Source organism: Cebus imitator, unplaced genomic scaffold (assembly GCF_001604975.1).
Source record: "Cebus imitator isolate Cc_AM_T3 unplaced genomic scaffold, Cebus_imitator-1.0 Scaffold61, whole genome shotgun sequence".
Lineage (NCBI taxonomy): Eukaryota > Metazoa > Chordata > Mammalia > Primates > Cebidae > Cebus > Cebus imitator.
The window spans coordinates 126,392-132,391 of NW_016107376.1; positions in this window are offsets into that span (position 1 = coordinate 126,392).

Below are 6,000 nucleotides of genomic sequence, written 5' to 3' on the forward strand. Positions count from 1 at the left end.
AATAATAACACCCATCTATGACAAACCCACAGCCAACATTATACTGACTAGGCAAAAGCTGGGGGCATTCCCCTTGAGAACTAGAAAAAGACAATGATGCCTACTTTCATCACTACTATTCAACATAATTCTGGAAGTGCTAGCCAGAACAGCAAGGCAAGAGGAAGAAAGAAAAGCCCTCCAAATAGGAAGAGAGGAAGTCAAAATAGCTCACTTGCAGATGATATAATTCTATACTTAGAAAACCCCAAACACTCCACCCAAAGGTTTCTAGAATTGATAAACAACTGTAGAAAAGTTTCAGGTCCAAAATCAAGGTACCAAAAATCATTTCTGTACACCAGTAACATCAAAGCTAAGAGCCAAACTAAGAATGCAATGCCATTCACAATGGCCACAAAAAGAATAAAATACCTAGGAATACAGCTAACCAGGGAGGTAAACGATGTCTAAAATGAGAATTACAAAACACTACTGAAATAAATTAGAGGTGACACAAGCAAATGGAAAAACATTCCATGCTCATAGGTTCAAAAAATCAATATTGTTAAAATCACTATGCTCTGCACAGCGACTTATAGATTCTATGCTATTCCTATCAAACTACCAACAACATTTTTTACAGAATTAAAAAAAAAAAAACTATTCTAAAATTCACGTGGAANAAAAAAAAAAAAAAAAAAAAGCCCAAAATAGCCAAGCAATCTTAAGCAAAAAGAACAAAGCCAGACGTATCACACTATTCAACTTCAAATCATTCTACGAGGTTATAGTTACCAGAACAGCACGGTATTGGTACAAAAACAGATACATGGTGCAATGGAACAGCACAGAGAACCCAGAAGTAAAGCTGCATATCTACAATCATTTGATATTCAACAAAACCCACAATAAAAAGCAATTTAGAAAAGACTCCCTATTCAATAAATGGTGCTGGGATAACTGGCTAGCCATATACAGTAGGTTGAAATTATACCTTTTCTTTTCACCGTATACAAAACTCAAGATGAATTAAAAACTTAAGTGTCAAATCTAAAACTATAAAAACTGTAGACAAAAAAAACCCTAGGAAATTTTCTGGACATAGTTCCTGGCAAAGACTTCATGATAAAGACTCCAAAAGCAACTGCAACAGAAACAAAAGTTGACATGTGGGACTTAATTAGGCTAAAGAGCTTCTGCACCAAAAGAAACTGTCAACAGAGTCAACAGACCATCTACAGAAAGGTAGAACATATTTGCAAACTATGCATCTGACAAAGGTTTAATATCCAGAATCTATAAGAAATCAACAAGCAAATAACAAAAAATCTCATTAAAAAATGGGCAAAGAAAAAAGAAAAAAAAATGAGCAAAGGATATGACCAGACACCTCTCAAAAGAAACCAACAAGCGTATGAAGAAAAGTGCTCAGGATCACTACTCATTAGAGGAAGGCAAATCAAAACCACAATAAAATACCGTCTCACATCAGTTAGAATGGCTATTAAAAAGTGAAAAAAACAAACAAACAAAAAAAACAGATGCTGGTGAAGTTATGGAGAAAAGAAGTGTTTACATACTGCTAGTGGGAGTGTAAGTCAGTTTAGCCACTGTGGCTATAAATTAGTTTAGCCACTGTGTCTAAAGTAATTTGTTATTTAGTTTTGAGGTTTCTCTAAGAACTTAAAACAGAATTACCCTTTGACTCAGCAATCCCATTACTGTGTATATACCCAACGGAATATAAACCATTCTACCAAAAGACGCATGCATCATGTATTTATTGTAGCACTATTTACAATAGAAGAGACACGGAATCAACCAAAATGGCCCTCAACAGTGGACTGGATAAAGGAAATGGGGTACGTATACACCAAGGAATACTATGTAGCCATAAAAAAGAATGAGATCATGTCCTGTGCAACAGTAAGGATGCAGCTAGAGGCCATTATCCTAAGGGAATTAACACATGAAGAGAAAACCAAGTATTGCATGTTTTCATAAAGGAGGGAACAACAGACACGAGATCCTACTTGAGGGTGGAGGGTGGAGAGGTGGAAAACTACCTCTCGGGTACTATGATTATTACCTGGGTAATTTTTACACCAAACCATAACGACATGCAACTTAATCATATAATAAACCTGCACACGTATTCCCTGAACTTAAAAGTTGAAAGGAAAAATAAATAATAAATAAAACTGAATTCCTGCTTATTTTATTGTTGAGTTTTAAGAGTTCTTTATTTTGAATACAAATCCTTTATGTGGTATGTTTTGTGACATGTCTTAATTATGTTTTTCATAAAGCAGAAATGCTTACTTCTAATGAACTCTTACTTATTACTTTATTCTTTCATGGATATTGCTTTTGGTGTTATACCTAAAAAAACATAACTAAAGCCAGGTCAGCTAGATTTTCTGTTTTCTTCCAGTAGTTTTATAGTTTTAAACTTTACACTTGGATCTACGATCTGTTTTGGTTTAATTTTTTGGAAGGTAAAAAGTCATGTCTATATTCATCTTTTTTTGCATGTAGGCGCCATGTTCTGTCAGCACTATTTCCTGTAAAGATGATCCTTTCTCCATTGAATTTCCTTTTCTCCCCTGCCAAAGCTTAGTTAACTGTATTCATCTGGGTATATTTCTGGGCTTTCTGTTTCACTGATTTGTCTATTTTTTGCCAATACTGCATAGTCTTGATTACTCTCGTTTTATACCAAGTCTTGAAGTTGGGTAGTGTCAGTCTTGTGGCTTTGTTGTTATTCTTAAATATTGTGTTGAAATATTACATTGGCTATTCTAAGTCTTTTGTCATCCTTATCAGCTTACAATCGATTTACTATTATCTACAAAATAACCTGCCATGATTTTAATTGATTAACTCTCTTTTTTAAAGATGTTTTATTTTCTGATCCTTGTGATTCAATTGTCTTCTTTCCATTTCTACAGGCATAATAAGTTACAAACTCTTAAATGTTTTCTTTTGTTGCTCCACTGAAATATAAAATAAACACACCCACATGCATCCTTTTCTAGAATATTTGCAACTCATTTTGAAGGTGCTTGACGTTTTCATGGTTCTAATGAATTTTGAAAGCTTCTTCTTGCCTTGCTCAAGCCAATGATGACAACTTTTTAGGCATGATTCGCTTGTTTCAAAGAGCTGAGGAATTTGTAAACTTGACAAGAGTCACAAATATCTGCTTATCAATGTGAGGTTATACTAACGAATTTCCTCTATAATATTATCCTGCTAAACTATTTATGTCGAGAAATATCTTAGTCCAAGGTTTCTCTTCACTTACATTGTCCCTGTAACCCTGTATGGAGCACAACCATAGATAAATGTGGACGTTTTAAGCCCCCACAGGCATTGTTGACACGGCAGGATGCCTTTTTCAAAGACTGCCCTGCTTGCTTGCATAATGAGATTCAGGTGGAGCTACAGTCAGTAAAATATTCACTAAAAAAGTATTTTAAACTAAAACTATAAGACTTCTATTAAGCCTTAGGTCAGGGGTACATCCACAGCATAGCGTGAAGCAGCACTCACAAATCTTGTGGACTGTGTGTGATGGCAAAATAAAACATATCCTTTAGAATTAAAACTCTCATTGAGTCAATATCTGCAAAACCTCTGTCCCTGTGTGTCTGTGTGTGTGTGTGCGCGCACATGCATGCATGAGCATGGATACTCCTTTTTTTTTGTTTTTCCTTGAGACTGGGTCTTGCTCTGCTGCCTAGGCTGGAGTGAAGTGTTATGATCGTAGCTCACCGCAGCCTGGACCTCCTGAGCTTGAGCAATCCAACTGCCTCAGCCTTCTGAGTAGCTGGGATTATAGGTGTGAGCTACTGAGCCTGGCTAGTATTTTTACATTTCTGTTTTGTAGAAAGGGGTCTCACTATGTTGCCCAGGCTAGTCTCAAACTACTGGCCTCAGGCAGTCCTCCCACCTTGACCTCCCAAAGTGCTGGGATTACAGGAATGAGCCACCATACCCAGCCACACGTGGGCACTCTGTTTAATGCCCAGCTCCCAAGGACAGAGATGTTATAGTTCCTGTTCATCATATACAAATGAATGAGTGGCTCATGTATGAATGAATAACTGAATGAAGAGATCTATAAACTTTTCTATCTTAATTCTGAAGCCAATATTGAAGAAATACTGGCTTTCTCTATTATTCTGTGAGTCTTTTCAAAGCAAGGACTATGCTGTCTCACTGTACCTCCAGCTTTGACACAGTGCTCCAAGCATAGCACCCAATAAATTTTTTAATATTAATAAATAAACTAACTGAGGGATCTGGGTCAGTCTGGGCTGCTATAACATAATGCCATAGACTGGGTGGCTTATAAACAACAGAAGCTGCTTCTTCACAGTTCTGGGGGCTAGGAAGTCCAAGGTGAAGGTGCTGCTGGAAGATTTAGTGTCTGGTAAAGGCCCACTTCCTGGTTCCTAGACAGCTGTTTCTTCACTGTGTCCTCACATGGCAGAAGGGGCGAGGGAGCTCTCTGGAGTCTGATTTATTAGGGCACTAATCCCATTTGTGAGATCTCCACTTTTATGATCTAATTGCCTCCCCAGAGCCCCATTACATTGGTGATTAAATTTCAACATATGAATGGGGGGACAGGGCATAAATATTCAGTATGTAGCATGGCCCGGGGTAGCCTCAAAGGGAAATTGATTTCTCTTGCACTGCTTAAAAGCTAATAAGCAGACTGGGCATGATGGCTCATGCCTGTAATCCCAGCACTTTGGGAGGCCTAGGCTGGGGGATCACTTGAGGTCAGGATTTTGAGACCAGCCTCGCCAACATGGTGAAACCCTGTCGCTACTAAAAATACAAAAAATAGGCCAGACTTAGTGGCAGGTACCTATAATCCCAGCAACTTGAGAGGCTGAGACACAGGAATCGCTTGAATCCCGGAGGTAGAAGTTGCTGTTAGCCGATATCATGCCACTGCACTCCAGCCTGGGCAACAGGGTAAGACTCCATCTCAAAAAAACCCAAAACCAAAAAAACCTCTAATAAGCAGCTAAAAAAATGAAAGCCTAAAGGAGCACAGGAAGAAAGGTATGTTCCTAAAAAGTTTCATGCATGTATATGGATGCATGTATCTTGGTTTCTTTGGCCTTCAGTATAAATGAAACATTGAAAAAATCCTCTTTTAAATGGCATGTTTTATAGTACTGAAATAAGAAAAGCAGAGGCAGGAAGACATTTGGGGTTCAGAGAGGGCCAGTGGAGGAATAAAGCAGTGGATGTGAGATAGAAAAAAGAAATGAAGTCAACAAGATGATGACTTTCTTAAATTAAGGTATGAATATTGAAATTGTACCACAATCAAGTGAATTTTAGGATGTTTTCTTTTAAACGGATCTGATCCTGAAAGAGCCAAGAAAAGGGAGCCTTGAGGAATTATAGGTCACTGAACTGAAATAAACCTAAATAAGGCTTTGCAGTCTTACCATGGTCCGTGGACATAGCAAGGTGAGTGGCAGTATCTGATAATACAACCTGGTGAAAAGATTTTAAACATCCTATCAAAGTGATGATTTAGTGGTTAGCTTTCTGCAATATATCCCTAACTTTTAGCTGAACTTCATCTTGGAGCTTTGAAGACCCTTTTTAACTTTAGTAAAACTTTATTAGTCAAATGACAAAGCATCTTCCTTTTAATAGCCATAGCTATGAGTAACTCTACATTTCCAACAAATGGAATCTTGGAGTAACATCAGCCAGGCTGATGCTGTCATAACAAGGCTAAAACAAACAAATGTGAGTTCTCAGAACTTTTCGAGAGATGTATCTGAAGGTATAAAGCATAATGTTGCCAATACGCTGTTATCTAAGATGACTAAGGGAACTTTTTTTTTTTTTTTTTTTGGAGATAGAGTCTTGCTGTGTCGCCCAGGCTGGAGTACAGTGGTGCGATCTAGGCTCACTGCAACCTCTGCCTTCCGGGTTCCAGTGATTGTTCTGCCTCAGCCTCCAGACTACCTGGGATTT